Source organism: Homalodisca vitripennis, chromosome X, assembly GCF_021130785.1.
Source record: "Homalodisca vitripennis isolate AUS2020 chromosome X, UT_GWSS_2.1, whole genome shotgun sequence".
In the NCBI taxonomy this organism is placed as follows: Eukaryota; Metazoa; Arthropoda; class Insecta; order Hemiptera; family Cicadellidae; genus Homalodisca; species Homalodisca vitripennis.
Window position 1 is genome coordinate 129,660,932 of NC_060215.1, and position 17,548 is coordinate 129,678,479.

The window sequence follows — 17,548 nt, forward strand, 5'->3', positions numbered from 1 at the left end:
TTAAGTACTTAAAATGTTTCTGATGTTTCTTTCACGGTCATTGGAAGGCTGATTAACGAACGACATTTTGATGCCTAGTTTTTCATTGGTGGGGGGGGGGGATGAAACAATTGTTACAGTACAAAAACTAAAGGGTTTCGGATGGTAACGGTATAGTAGGAATCAAGCGGCACTGCAATATTGCAATGTTAAAATTAAATAATAATAATAGAGGGGTAGAAACGTAAGTATTAGCTAATATGCGTATTATTCATAATTACAAAAATGAAATCCAGATCAAACCTACATTAGAGATTTTAAGATGAAAACTAAAAAGTCTTAAATTGATCTTAGAGTTGTGCAAACTAACACTACTTAATAATTAAGTAGTAATGAACCAATCATAGTGAGCTAGTTTAAAAAGTGTGATTAGAATTCAAAATCACAGCGGAGAATAAACAAGTTAATTAGTTTAAAATGTCTTTCATTGCGAGCTTTTCTCAGTTTTCCCAACAACTCTAGTCACTTAAAATAGTATCGTTACTTACTGTACTAAAAATATCATACGAATTATAATCACAAGCTCTCCTCTTGAAGCTTTCTTGGCATAACATTTTGAGGTGCCCAGGAAGTTTACTATACATGATAGGCCCAAAGTAGGAAAAGCCCTGCCAGCTTCAAGTCTTACTCGAGGAAAGTGGAGCTGACGAGTCATTACGGTGCTGCGTTCTAAGACCTCATTCCGAAACTTTAGCTTCTCACATAAGTACTCTGGTTCCCGGTGAATCAGTACTTTGTGAGTCGTGCAGCTAGTAATGAAACCTGCAAATGGAACATTCATTGGGGACATTTCGACGTCATCTCTATAGGTGGAAACGTGATAAAGAATCAAAGCGGTTGACTTTGTTTCGCAGACGTTGAATTGTCTTGGAAATTTGAAAAATCTTGGAGCAAGAAAAGTTTTTAACTAGTAGATACTAAAACCACTTTTCCAATATAATTTTCTTTTAGGACGACGACTTACTAAAGCAAATGTTTCATCGTCAGGTGACTCTACAAGTGAATATTTACATTATTTTTATTATAATTAATATTAAAATACCATATGGCTTAAATATGCAAATACAAAAAATTGGAAATATTTCAGCCAGTATGAAAAAGTAGATATGACTACAGTTTAGTTTTTTAATAAACTGGGGAGAAAGAAGAATATATTTTCAATAGGTACTTCTTCATTGTTTTGGGGATTTTCTTTATTCCTGTTTATGGGTAAATGTTTCCCAAGTATTTTATAGTGAATAATGAGAATAATGATTTATTCCAGCATTTTTAATGCACAAAACATATTAAATTAAAATTTCTCTGGGAAACACTGACCACTCTTGCAAGTATTGTGGTCAGTGATAGCATTAAATAAAAACTAGTACAATTCTTGAGTCCATAAATATTATGTTGCTACCGGTTGAGCCGCACTTTGTGGCGTGTGTCAGACACAGCTGACTTTTATCTTACTAATTAACAAACGACAAACATATTTAGACTAAAGACAAAAACTACTTCAAAAGCTGTAGTACTTTTTCCAAAACTATTTTACTGCATGCTTATAATAAACAAAACTTTCATACTCACAATGTTTAAAAGAAAGATTTTAAACTAAAAATAAGAATTAAAAACAAAAATAAGCAACTCACCCTGTAATAGAAGAAACTTGAACATGTTGTAACAAGTAAAATATTTCAGCTATACAGCCTTGTTCATGCAATTAATCCTTGAAAAGAGAAATATCTGGTTGACAAAATAACCAGTTTTTCATTTGAACGCAAAAATTGTTTGCGCTTTCTTTATTTCCTCCGGAAATATATATTGAATAATTTTGGACCGCTATCCTGAAAGAAATGCTTAAATAAAGACTTTCAACGTTCTGAACATACTACGATCAATGCTTCTGGTCAACTATAAAAGAGATCGGTGGTCCCAGTGTTTTCGCTACGCAAATAAAATAATGTCAAAACTTTAAAAAATTAAGATGCTAAATAGGTAAAACCTTCATATCACTAAATAGAGGAAAAGAGCTTTCCATTTTTTGTTTGCTTATAATTAATCTTATAAAGTGGTTTTGTTAACCTTATAAGTCCATTGGGTTTGTTACTTCTTTTATTAATTTTAGATTTTTATTTGATAGTGTGCGTCTTATCACACACACAAAAATGCAGTGCTACAGCAGATTTTTCAAATCTTCCATATTTTGCGTGTAAAAATGCTCTTTGAATCTGGTTGTTATAGTTCTTCTCGTTTGTATAATATAAATGTTGTCTCCGTAGTTGGATAAATTATTGATGTTGCATAAATTATTGATTTGTCATCATTTGAAACTTTATATTTAGGGTTTCCAAATAATTGGGATAGTTTTTTTGTTCTTTCAGTGTTTATTTGTATGCTTTTGACATTTATTGTGTATTTTATTCAAGAAAGTTTTGTATGTTGTACAAATAAATTCTTTTTTTCTTTCTTGAAGTGGTCGTAATATTTTCTAGTTTTTATTTTTAATCCTTTTTTGTATATTGTTAATAAGTTGTTTAGTGTAACCATTTAAGTTAGCAATATTGTTTATGCAATTTAGTTATTTATTGTAGTTTTCTGTTGGGAATGGTGTATTTGAAGGTTTGTAAATTATTTAATTAAAAGTCACTCTTTTTAGTGCAGGTGGATGGTTAGATTCATTAATGATAAATTTATTTGTATGGGCTAGTTCTGATTGTAACATCCTTATACCCAATCAGTTGATTAAACTGTCAAACAAAGTAAGTTAAGCCATATTCTATACACACATAAAAAGTAGAATTTTTACACATTTTTCAATTGGTAACCCAAATATTGTTTAAGTTATTTAGATAGCATCACGGGGAAGTTTAAAAAATATTATTATATACTTTTTTTACAAATAAGTAATATAAATATCATGTATATCCCAGTTGTCTAAAAACATACATACATCTAATGCATGATTTCATCTAAAAACCAAGCGTATTAAATATCCAATAGAATGTTTTGAACACAACAGTAAACATACATAAATATACATTTCTTAACTGTATACTGTACACTTATTTTCGTAGTTACAAAATATAATTCCTAAGTATGAAAATACACTTAGAAAATTTGTTTAGAGTCACTCGATACCTTCCTTGAATTTTATATCATCATTATATGAGGCGAAAATAAGATATGCTTTCTCTCCTCTCTTGTAAATGAAAATAAAATCAAAAGACTCAAAAGGTATTCATTAGACGACTTTACCCAGTGAGAAGTCCTATTCACAGTTGTTGTTGACATCTTTGATACAGCCGCCATCTAACGACTCGTTTTTATGTACTTTCTCGCTTTTTTGTAATATTTTGAATTTGACTGTAAAAATTATTGACGCGATTACGTGTATCATGTTGCAGTTATAATTTTAACAATAACTGGTAAGTTTAAACTAGTTACTTGTTTTGAAAAATGTCATATCTCAAACATATTTTTAAGATTTAATAACCATTTTAAAACTATTATATGTAATTTGTGTGGCATTTTTTACATATTAAATCAATAAATGGTAAAAAATTTATTTTACAGTCTGAAATTTGTAATTAAAATACCAGAGACTAGCCATCCCATGTATTGATTATCAAAAAATCTGATATAACATCGAAAATTAACAACAGTACATCAATAGTTAGTACAGTAGTCTTCTATTTTTTATGTACAACATAATATAATGTTTTATCCATATTTTAGCTATTTTATAGTATTAATATTTACATTAAATTTATCCTAGTGTCTGATCGAAAAGTATATACACCCGAGTTTGAAAGTTAATCACTAGCATAGCTACAATAACGGGAGTTAAATACAAATTTAATTCTTTATTTCCCTGTTTAGTTATATAAATAAAATAATTTACAAATAATGATTTCCACTCTTTCTTAGGTAGATTTCAATCCTGGAAACGTTGTGTTATACATTTTGTAACGTAACGATGGTAAATGTCCTAAATCCTATTATCCTTTCAAAACTTCCACCGTCAATAACTAACTTTAAACCAAGAATGACTTCCAGTATTTATAGAAGGGTACTGGTTTTGACTGTATAATTTAGAAAATTTCTATCTCGGAAACTTGTGATCCTATTAAGATAAAATGTATATGCAAGATAGGTACAAGTGTTCTTTTACGAATATATAATTTTAGAATTGTATGGAAAAGGTTGGTATTAAATTAATATCTTATCCTTTATTCTTGATAGGGCGCGCAATGTGGTCAAACGCCACTTTAGCCGTCCAAAGTTAAAAATGAAACTGAAGTAAAATAAAATGAAGTAAAAAGCTGGTTTTTAATATTTACGAGTATATGCCATCCTTATTATCACTATGAGTAAGAGAACCCACAAACAGGCAGGAATGTTCGTATATTCTTGGACTCTGAACTGCCCAAATTAACAACAAAGTTAGCCAAAGTTATAAAGATGCGGTAAGTTATTAACATTGCAAGAGATTTCAACTGATAAAATGCTCCGTTTTTTATTGTTAATCTCTGTATAATTTAGATTTAAACAGGACAGTATATCGAGGGAGGTAATTAATTTCTTATTACCATCTGTACAATATTTTATGAACTATGAAAATAAGTATTATTAAATGTTTTCCAATTGTTGTATGAAAATGTGTTAAAAAATTATTTATGAGTAATTAATAGACTATACAATCTAGGGGACCTTACACAACCTGCCAATTAATCTTTTAGTATATTTCTAACCTATATTTGAGTAATTTGATTGTAGTTTTATATGAAAAATTTTCACTCTTAACAATGAACCTAATTTTAATTCCAGAGTGCAAAACCTTGATTAAAAATGTATTCCTGATTAAAAGAGAACCGTTATATTAAACCATTAAGAGTGAACTGGCAAGAACTTCCAATCCCTTTAGAAGGGAATAAATTACACTTCGAGTGGATAGAGTGCTTTGAAGATCCAGAATCCTCTGATTTATTCAGAGAGTATATTCAAAAGTGACTTGATGCGTTTACGAAAATGCTAATGGGTATGGCCTATATTGTAATCTGGCCCTGACAAATTCTTGGAAGGTAGAAACGAAATTTTAAAGTAGATTCCCCAAGTTAAAATTTGGTGTTGCCAAATACTGGGCTTGGACAACCACTTAAAGTGTTTTTAAAATGTAGTCCACCAACAAAAAGACGGAAATCAAATCGTCACTTAATGATGAGCATTTCCACGAACTGTGTTTTACAGCCGAACAAAAGCTTCGTAAAGAAGAAAGCTGCATAAAGCTAGAACTCAGAAGGGATCATTTTTTATAACTCAGAATAATTTGTTTCTATGCAAAAAACTATTTTAAGACATAAGGTACTCCTACAATAGTTCTTCCAATTTCTATATTAATTAGTCCGTTAGGAAGAAGATCGTGTCGGTATAATACATTTACCACTACGGAATTTGTACGTTTATTCGTCTTCTATAACCGAGTGAGTTGTTCCACCACGGGGGACGCTGGTGAACTGTTATATATTTGTATGGTACTGATATTAGAACCCGCTATTATTACCACAATATCCTTATCTCCACGCGTTTTTGCCACTTCCAAACAGTTGTTTGGAATGTACAGAATTAGAACGCACCAGTGTTCACACAAATAAACACATTTAAATATCTGATGAGGCGTTTGAATCATTTCAAAAAAACGCCGTATATCTGTTTTTTATTTCTAAAAATTCAGGATATTGTGCATTTTCCTTGGCAGCTTGAACTCCTTCATCTAATGTTCGGATAGTAGAAATATGTTTTTCTGTTTCCTCTTGAAGTATTTTTCATTGAACAAAAGTCAATCTTCTAAGTTTTCTGTGTGAAGGGATTTATCTGAGGATTAAGGATCCTTTGGATGGACTTAGAATCACTCTCATTAAAATCGACTTCTTGAACTATGTGCCTATGTAATTAACCTTTGCGTCTTCAAGCTTTCTGTTCCACTCCTGTATCTTTTCCACCATACCAGCTTTTCTACTGGTTAGTTCATTGATCCGACCCACTAACTCATCCTCAAATTTCAAATGAATGTCATCGGTCTGACACTCAAGGCCTACATCATTTTAGCACATATCAATCGCGATATTAGTGGGGAGGATGGCAGGGCACTATATTGACTGACTTCTGCCGTTAATATATTACCAGAAGACATTAGTGAAGGGCTTGGTGACAAGGTCATTATCGTAATTTTATGGTACCCAGAATGTTTTTCATTGCAGATAGATATTAGTATTGCTTTTCTTGAATCCGTTCTCAACGACTCTCCACAAGTACGACTGATACAGCACCAGTTTACATCACCATTAGCATATTCCCTCCTTTCTCTGTATTTATGATTCTAGAAAAAATACAATTTTTGCCACTTTTTGTTTGTTCAAGCGTGAAATCCATGTCACATAATAGAATCACTACAATTAACTAATAAATACAAAATAGCTTACATAGGTTCCACAAGTGAACCTTCAATTTATCTGAAGGCAATCTTCACACAGTTATGTAGTGCAGGAACAGTATCTTCTGAGTTGCAGACGAATCCGTCCAACGCGGAAAGTCAGTGCGTGATTTTAATAGTAGTTTCTTATCGGTTAGTTCAGCTAATCATCTTACATTTATTAAGACACTATATACACTGGTAATATTATTGTAGGCCTAAAAACCTCTATAATGAAAATCGATAGTATTTTTACAATGAAAATAAACTCTCTTTGTAAAAAAGTCTTTTGATCTTGCCTCAATGAAAACAGGCGTTTATATTTTCAAGGAAACAAATGCCTGCTACATCTTCGTGCTATATTAACTTTTATACGAATGAATACAGTATAAAAAATTGGTGATGTTCATCAATTTGCTATTTATTTTTTAAGGATTAACATTTTTATCCCAAAAATTACTATCTTTGCAAATCACTCTTTTTTGTTAACAAGAAGTAGCCCAACTACCAGCGAAAAATTGAGCAATCCATTGCAAAATGTAGGCTAGAAGACAAGTACGAATAAAATTTTGCCTTTGACCTATGCCAAGAAGCAACTTTATTATGAGAAAGCGGCTTTGTCCCACTTGGGCCAGGTAATCGGTTAGGCTTGTGTGAAAAAACAAAGGGTTAGCCTTTGACCCATAAAGCTCAAGAGGCCTTCCTATCGTCATAAATCAGCTCGTTCTTAGTTGTAGCAAATTGCCAGTCTACACTTTGAAACTAAAGTTATACCAACTCTAATAAATTATAATATAGGTAGTACCATAAACAAATCTGACGCAGAACGCACCTGTTTTTTATGCATGGCTGAGTTAAACGTCACTTCCGGTATAAGTGTGGTGACATCCGTCAGACGAAAGACTGACTAATAAAAGCCAAGTGTTCGTATGTATAATTTTGCGTATGAATAGATGTTATAGCCAAATCTCCTGTAAATATTAATCTCAATAAAAATACAGTCAATTATAAAAGTGATTCAGTGAATACCCTATAGTTTTTGATAATTAAAACCAGTAATTAAATTACAAGTGCTGAACCCTTCTGTTCAAGCAATTTGTATTTGATTAATTAGTGTCTCTACAAGATAATTAGGGTTTTTAGGCGAGTTTGTGAGCGTAAAGTTTCGTGGTCGACAATTCGTGGTTAACATTTTGAGGTCGTGTTTTCGTAGTCAAGATAGTATGACGGTTATCAGCCTTCATGACCATCAGTATCCGATGAGCCAACACTCACGTCCAATTAAACGGAAGTATTTTTATGAAGAAAATGATTTGGGGTACTCTGCGTTATCAGAAGGAAGTGTTTAGGATTAGGACATTAAGAACATGTTTTTCTAAATAGTGCTATGTCAGATTATACATTTTTGAGCGATAATCGTCATTGTTTAAATATTCAAAAAGTATAAAGTTTACAAGACAAAACTCAAAAGAGTTTGGATTCGAATTAGTTATATCTTTAAAAGAAACATCTCCCATAGCTGTATGGAAAAAAATTAAAACTGTAAAGGGTGTAAAAGTGTGTAAGTGAACTTTAGCACTGTTCTTATGAAGTTCAAGGTCACAGTAGGCTCTTAAGGACAGGGTTCACACGAAATTATAAGTTGTAACATAATTGATGAGTGTATAATTGATAAGTGTAACAACTAAGATGTTTGTTTGGTGTTTAAAACCAAAAACATATAATTTTTCTACCCTTAATATGTTATAAAGAATTAATATTCCATTCTTTATGCAGTATTTGTACTTATAATCACTTTATTTAATTTAACCAAGATATTTCGGGGCAGAAGAAATGGTACATCAACTATTCGTATATTACTAGCTTCAACACACTCAAGACAGCACAAACTATCTAAGTGAGTTTGTGTAGTCCACAGAAAGTCCTTTAACAATATTACTAAACTTTACTCTTTATATAGAGGCCATTCCCCTCGTGTTTTACTATGAAAAGACAATAAACCACTCGATTGGGTTATTGGATAACAGATCTACTCTCTCATAGAGTTTATAAACACTAGTTTTATTTATTAATCTATCTTCTCACCACAAAACACCACATATTTCTTATTAAATTGTGAACTCTAATTATCGTGAGTTAAAACGTTTATTTGAATAAAACGCAGTGTTGTAGTTTCCATTAAATATAGTTCAGACTGTTACAGATTTAAGGTTAGGTATTTGCGATAAATTTGTAATCTGTTGCATGTAAGTGTTTGAACTGTAAAAACAATACCTTGGAATTTTTAGAACTTTGAATACTTTTTTTGGATTGGAAAACCCAATAATTCCAACCTCGTAAAAATTGTTATCTTCAACGTCTCTATATTAATTTGCAAGTGAATTTTCTACGGTTAATTCTAAGGAAATGGCGTATAACAAATAAGGAATACACGTAACTTATTTTGCTTATTTTTAGGCATATAAATATAACAATGAAAAATTCCCGTTGTTTAGAAAGAAATGGCCGACAACTCTATATCGTAGGAGTTTTTATCACCATATGGTAAAGAATCTCAGATACCATAATTCTTTTAGATAATAAATTAAAAACTAATAAATTCGAGTAAACTATCAAAGACTATTTGATTTATTAAATCGTGAACACAAATAATAAGTGCTATTATTTGTCTGAGTATAAATTTGTTTTAATTGTGTTTTAGCTACATCGACTTCAAAACTTAATTCTCAACTGAAAATGCTTTCATTTAAATTAAACAATGCTTACCATTCCACTAAAAAGTACTGCATGAAAAGTTCACTTAAAACAATACATAAACGAATTAAAGTCTAGTATGCTATTAAAAGACTAATTTCACTTCTGAAAATTTCACATCTGAAACACTTGTTGGTGTTTCTCTTTGTCTTTGAAAGTTATGAGTATATCTGGATCGCGATATTCCTACTGCAGGAAAGCTTAAGGATCAATTCATATTTGATAAAATTGATCATGTAATAAACTACGCAAATAGCAGTATTTAAATGATGCGGTACAGAAAATTACTGAATACCCATAGGAGGCTATATGACACATTCTTGACTTGTATAAATATTTTAAAATATGCAGATATTGCAATCATCACTTGATGTCACCCTTACTTTGGTTACCGTTTTGGAGATCTGTGTAAACAAAATATTTCTTCGAGTCAAAATAGTATTATTCCTCTCTTTTTATTGTTTGTTATACAAAGCAAGAATCAGATTTGTGATTCTGACATTGCAAACTGTAAATAATCATCAAATTTAAATATTTTACAACGTTGTAAATTATTTCATGAAACGATGAAGCAGTGAATATAGCATGTTTGTCCAATTCACGTTAATGTTTAAGCTGTGCTTATATGTTCACTTAATTTAATTTCCTATACATGTTTTACTTGTAATCAAGTAAATATTTTTTCGAACGAGTTAGTTAGTTAGGCAATTCTCGATTGTCGGATGACAAGAATAAATTAACGGTTGAGCTTCAATATGTTACAATTTATTATTCAATTAATGTTTCATTTTAAATGTATTTTTTCCACTGATAAATTATATTTAATGCATGGCATTTCCTGTGGTTTCCGATAAGATCGCTTTAGGATTGATTCCATACGTTTATGATGTGTTGGTAGTACGAAAATGTTTGATTTTAACTCGATATTCAAGTTTTCGCATTTAATACACTGTGTGATTACACAAAGTGAGTCGATTAAGTCCCGGGGTGGCATAAAATTATTTTAACAATGAAAAATAGAGCAAAAAAACTTTACATGTTTGTCCTGTACATGGAAACTATTTTAACACGTATTCAGTGGACTGCTACTCCCTCCCCCTCCAGGGGAACGGCCCGCAAGGAGTCAGAGGAAAAGTTTCAAAGGGAGCATAGCTCGAATAGTATATAAAATTAAACGCATTTATTAGTAGAGTACAATGCCATTAACCTGACCTCTAATGGTTGACCCTAAACTAAATAGCGGTGTAATGAAGTTTCGAATTATCTTTAATAACATCGTTTGTATTATATTCATATCATCCGTGAAGAGCAATTACAACGGTGACACAACACATTTTCAAAGATCAAATTAAATGTTTTTACGTTTAAGGCACATTTATTTATTCTTCAGACGCCGGAGGTCAAGTCATGTTTGCATAAGGAATAGTTAGTCTCTCACGTATGATTTCAAAAAGTTCATGCACAACACTACTGTATAACAGCTGATTATAACAGAGCAAATTTAAAGTGTTGACTACTTAATGTTTTCATCTCTCATTTACATTGTAAACCGCTTAGATAGAGCGGTAATTACACATTTCTCCATCAGCTGAGAAGCCCGTGTCTACTTTCACTTTAAAAATCACTGTTTACTTACAGTCCTTTTCCTGCTATGGTTATTATAAATAAAAACATTTAATTTTATGACATCAGGACTTGGGTTACACTACTTTTATGGTAGTGATATTGCTACCCGCGTGTTCATCAAAAGGATGGGAATGGTTTACATGTTAGTTTATAGTTAACATTGGCAGTTAATGGGAGTATTTTCTTATTCCAGTATTTTCTTCAAAAATCACATGTAGGTAATTGATGCGTATGTGTGTTAATATAATCGCATTATACTAACGTTTCATTACCAAGGTTGTGTACCTAGAATTTTTTTTACATTTAATCAACATATGCTATAAAATTAATGTAAACTGAACTAACTGTTGCGTAGTTTGTGATGTATCTGGGATTCTCTGTCAAAGAGTTAAAAGTTAGTTATTTTATTTTCATGGGAGGCTTGATTTTAAAACAGTTTTGTTTCCAATCCTATTTATTTTTATAAACTTTAAACAGTCGGTGCACGCACACGTAATTTGGATAAAGACAATGCAGAAAATCGTAACAGTAATAGCGAGTGAAATTTAATAATTTTCAAGTAATACAAATTTAATTTAAGGGGAGCAGGTCGATGAAAATTAAAAAAAATTAGAAAAATTTTTTATTGCATTTTTTTATAGTTTAAAGTGTGTATTTTAAAAATATGGAAGTATTAATGCTCAAATAAATTTATAAATTACCAAAAAAAAATTCACAAACAAAAGATGTTCACTAGTTTTTTACAGCAGTCCAGTAAGATGTTGGCTGACACAATCATATATATCATGTGTGTTAGTTATAAGTATGTTATGGCTTTGCTCTGTTGGTCAACCTGGTACTGACAACTGGGAATACAGATGACAGAAAGAATATTGCTTTATTTGTTTTGATATGCTTAGGAGGTTATGTTATATGTGTTTGTGTCGGATAATTGTGTTTTACTAAAAGTGTTGCACTTTATTCATAGTTAGTGGTAGATTAGGAGTGTGTATTGTTTCTTGAAGTGTTTTACAACTTCTTATAACCATGCCAAGAGCAAAAGGTTAGTTACAAAACTAAATCTAAACGTGAGTTTAGAGGAAACAAAGTACCGTAAGTTGGACTCTAAATCTAGGCCTACCCAAACAGATTCTGCTAGCCCTAGCCCTAGGCCTACTACTAATGCAAACATTAGCTCTGCTTCTAAAAAACTGTCCTTTGATAAATATGACAATTATGAAGGAACTGGAATGGGTAGTGTTATTTTGGATCTTAGTTTATTTAGTGAGCAATTAAAAAAATTTGTAAAATGTAAATTCTGCGATAGCGAAGACTGCATAGAACTTTGTACTACGGATAAGAAAAGATTTGGATTGGCTGTGAATATTGAACTGAAATGTTGTGTTTTGTTTGGAATCAACTAATTTTTACAACTCTAAAAAAATGAGAATGGAAAATATGAGGTAAACTTGAAATTTATTTACGGCATGAGAACGATCGGAAAAGGTATCAGTGCAGGTAACATTCTGTGTTCATTATTAGACTTACCTTTACCACCTCAAAAAATAGGACCTTGTAGTAACATAATATATCAGGCTGTTGAAAATTGTGCTAGTGAAAGTATGAAGCAGGCAATTGAGGAAGCTGTGTCTGTAAATGAGTGTGAAGAAACGTCAAAAAGAGATTTGACGGTTTGTTTAGATGGGTCTTGGCAAAAGGAGGGGACACAAGTCACTGAATGGGGTTGTCAGCGTAACATCATTAGATACTGGCAAGGTGTTGGATGTTTCCATAATGTCCAAATACTGTCAAATCTGCAACTGTACATGAAAATAAAAAAAAAATAGTACCTGATCATATATGTTCCAAAAACTACGAAGGGTCAAGTGGCGGCATGAAAGTTGCGGGTGCCCTAGATGTTTTCCCGAAAGTCCAGAGATCGAAATGTACGGTATGTACGATACTTAGGAGATGGTGACAGCAATGGTTTTAAAAAGGTGGTTGACGATAAGCCATATGGAGATGAAGTAGAAGTAAGAAAACTGGAATGCGTCAATCATGTCAAGAAGAGAATGGGGAGCAGGGACTAAGGGGAATTGAAGAAACGGTTGGGAAAAAACAAAACTAAAAGATAATAGAGCAATAGGGGGCAAGAATAGGCTAACAAATAATGACATAGACAAGCTGCAAGAATATTATGGCCTAGCTATAAAAAGAGGTGGATCAGATCTTCAACAAATGGTTAAAAATGTGTGGGCAACTTATTTCCACAAAATATCGAATGATGACACTCCGCAACATGGCCTATGTCCAAAGGGGCCGGAGTCGTGGTGCGGTTATAATAAAGCCGAAGCCCTACATCAGACTTTCAGCCATAAGTCACACAATTTTGCCATATGAAGTGATGGTACAGATCAAACAAATTTATAGAGATTTAGCCAATCCGGATCTTCTAAAAAAATGCCTTGACAAAAAGACTCAAAAACCAGAAACGAAAGTTTCAACAATGTCGTCTGGTCTAAGGTGCCTAACAAAATGTTTTTGTAAGGCTAAACACTCTAAAACTTGGCATATATGATGCAGTTTTAACTTTTAATAATGGATTCACCAGCAAATTGGATGTGTATAAACAAGCTAGGAATCAAACTGAGCGAGAAGTCTGTTGCCGCAATTGCGAAATTTTGATACAATACGATTGAAAAAGGCAGAAAAATCTGCTTTTAGACATGACCAAGGAGGCTAGAGTTGCTAGGAGGAAAAGAAAACTTGCATTAGAAGAGGAAAATGAAGACCCAGATGACCCTGAGTACGGAGCTGGGATGTTTTAGCAGCAAAAGGTTAGTTTTAGCAGTCATTTTTGCCTTTACCGGACATTTCCCGGAAACTTGGTTTTTTCATTATAAAGGTACATGTATCTCAAAAACTATAAATGCTAGAGAATTTAAATTTGGTATGCATATAGAACAGTGCAATTCCAAATGGTGTTGCATCTTTTATCATTCTATCTAAAAAAAACAAATGAGAAAAAAAAATTTTTTGTATAAAAAAATAATTTTTTACACACAATATTTAAAAATTCCTAAAAAAATTTTTTTTAAAGATTTTTTTACTAAAGTTGCAAGAGATGTTTATAAAGGGAGTACTCTTTGCCTACAAAAAATTTGAAGGTTGTAACTTACTTTAGTTTTGACAATACATGTACCTAAAGTTTGTAAATTTAACATGCGCGGGATAGGAACGACCCGCTCCCCTTAAATGTAATATTAGCAATACTACTATATCGGAATAAGTCAATAATACATGATTTTAGTAAACAACGTAGGATTTTAGAACTATGTTATTTGTGAACTATTACAAAAAAGCCATTCAATGAAATGACTAGTAGGCATTCATTTCCATTGATCGCTGTTTCTCTCGCTAGAAGCTCGAGAAGTGTCACAGCAACTATTGTCAATTCCCTACGGACTGCAAATGAATTCTTCTTACTAGGAAATTCAGGCGCAAGGGGCCGACCCTTAATTACGCTACGCTAAAATCGGAATTTTCAGAACTCCCCACCCCCCCACCCCCTTTAAACGGACCCCCAATAACTACGTAACGCTGCCACCAACACCCCCCAATTTATATTATTCTAAAGATTGTGATATAACAAAGACAATTCATTTTTAAACTCCAGAATAAAATATGATTTATAAATATAAAACTGGCATTTAGAAAATAACTTTGAACTGTTTGCTATTTCTTCTCGGGATGTGCATTTTTGAAATTGAAAATCAACGAATTGAACAGTTTCCATGTATATTTTTGAGACATTTTAACAGAAATTTAAATGCAACAATAACGTAGCAAGACAATCACGATATTATTGCACGGTATGGGACTCACTGTGCTGCTTGGGCAATACTATTGAACCGACAAACGATTCTATTCTAATAAATTTAAATATAACGTGACTATACAAACTGATTTTTCGGCACTTTATATGTGCCGAGTTTCAACATGTCAAACTATACGAGGCAGACGAAACGCCCATTCATTTTGTTTTTAACTCAGTGTCGAAATGGATGTTGAAGAAATCGTTTGTATCAGTCCTTTGCATTTATTGAGTTATCTGTAAGATGTGATTAAGTTTTGATCTGGATAATTTCAGCCCAACATCTTGGTCCTTTTATTTTTATTAATATATTTCTTACAGCTGACATTGTAACACAGCTGGAATTGTTTCACTTCCACAATAAACTTATCTGTATCGGATGTAATATGTTAGAAATAAATTTATTTATTTATTTATTTCATTTACGGCAATACACCATTTTACAAAATATCAATAATTAGCTCAGAAGAGGACTAGTAACTTAGAAGCAGCGTGCAACAATAATATATACAATAATAAATTAATAACAGTACATAACAATATAAGTAACTAGGACAATAACAATGGACATAAACTATATAATACATTGTAACAATAACATAAATAATAAAAATATAGATAACAGTAACGATAGCAAATATATAACATCGCAGCACTATGTGGACCCTTATTAAGTTGCTATCACAGCCAATATTCGTGCATAAAGCACGATGTGGCCCTTTAAAGGCACCACCCAGGCACTCATCACTTAGAACACACTGTCGATTTTCAGGCTCCAGTTGGTGAAGTTATAGCTGCCAGTACGTTTCTCCTGAAATGACGAAAAGACGGATCAAAGAAGTCTACGTCAGAACACATACTGTTGCCCGTTCTCATCAGCCTCGGGATCGTACCGTGGTAAAGGTAGTTGGTATGATGGTGACGTCTGGTGAACAGTTGGGAGCTCCGTGCCTGACTACGAGGTATATGAAGGTCTATTGCCTGAAGAATGGCTGGACATTCGATCATCCCATTCAAGATCTTAAAAAGGAAAACCATGTCCATTAAGGTTCTGCGAACTGACAGCGGTGGAAGGTGAAGAAAATTAGACATTGTCTCCAAATCGACATCGAGATACTGGTAACCAAGCTTCACACCAACAGTTCTGAACACACGCTTTTGAACAGATTCAAGCATTGAGATGTGTCCAACCTGGTAGGGGGACCAGACCACAGAAGAAAATTCGAGGACCGGACGGACCAGAACAGCATACAGGGTCCCGACTACAGTAGCAGAGAAACCACGACGACAGGTGCGGCATATAAAGCCCTAGGATTGAGACTGCTTTACTGACGATGCTGCGAATGTGCTCACCAAAGTCCAGCGTTGATGTAAGGAGAACTCCAAGGTCACGGGTTCTCGTAACTCTCTGAAGGGTGACACCATAGAGCGTATAATTGAACTGCAGGATCTCATGAGCTCTGGTGTACGACATAGTGTTGCATTTATCAGTGTTTAAGTCCATACCACTTGCTTGACACCAGTCTTGAATTCGTTGTAGATCCCTTTGAAGTTCCTGCTGATGTTGGATACTTGATTCTCAGCAAAGATCTTAACGTCATCAGCAAACAGGAGATATTGGCTCGATAAAGTAGTACCAATGTCATTGATAAACATGGAGAACAAAAAGGGTCCCAGATGTGATCCCTGGGGAACACCAGACAAAACATTAACTTGTCTGGAGAGCGTTCCTGCATACTTGACCTGAAGAGTACGCCCGTCAAGGTAGCTTCGAAACCATGCGTGTAAGGTTCCAGTTACACCAAAAGCCTCAAGTTTTTTCAGCAAATGGGAATGTCCAACTCTGTCGAAGGCCTTGCTGAAGTCCAGATAAACACAATCCACCTGTTTTCCTCTCGACAATGCAGGAAGAACAACACTAGTAAAACTCCACTAAGTTGGTCGCAGTAGATCTTCCTCGCTGAAATCCGTGTTGTTCAGGGATAATCAGATTCTTAAATGTAAAAGTCATTCTGTCCAAGACCAATTTCTCAAATATTTTAGCCATAGCTGGTTGAATGACGATTGGTCTATAATTTTTTCACATTAGAACGGGATCCTGATTTGTGGAGAGGTACAAGAAAAAATTATAACACTACCAGAAATAACAACGTTAACCTTCGTCATGTTATGTTTTGGTTTATAGTTCTGCTAGAATTCGGCTCATACAGTCAGATACACGGAATTTCGTTTACGCTTCGATTGGCGTGTGTTCCGTCTCTTCTCATGTTTCAATGTCTGTCGGAATAAAAATTTCTGTTCGTGTAGCATGCACCGAACAAAATGCTTTATCATTTAAGGAAGCATTTGGATGGGTGATTTAGACTTCTTTCCATTTGGTTCTATGGGAGAAAAATATATTACTAACTTTAAAATCTTTGGGGGCAAACAGGAAAATATTGTTAACGAATTCAAGCAATTAATAGTTGAGGTTTAATAGTTACTTAACACTGCATCGGAACCCCTCGCCTCCCTTGTAACAGTTCATTACGCTAAAAAACATCCTCCCTCATTGTGTGACTTAATTTAAGGAGTGCCCCAAGTATAGTGATATACTATCTGTCTGCTGTTAAAGTTGTAATATCAAAACAAATGTAAAAAATTGTATTGTGTTTCGAGTACGAGCATGTTTTCAGTTTAAAACAAGTTTAAAAATAGCTTAAACATTTGTATCAATGTGGGAAGTGGCTACAATACCCAAAACCCTTCCATGGATAAGGACCATGCCCCCTATGCATAAAGCTCACAAGAATATATTAATTTGAGAACTGTAAAGTAAAGTATCA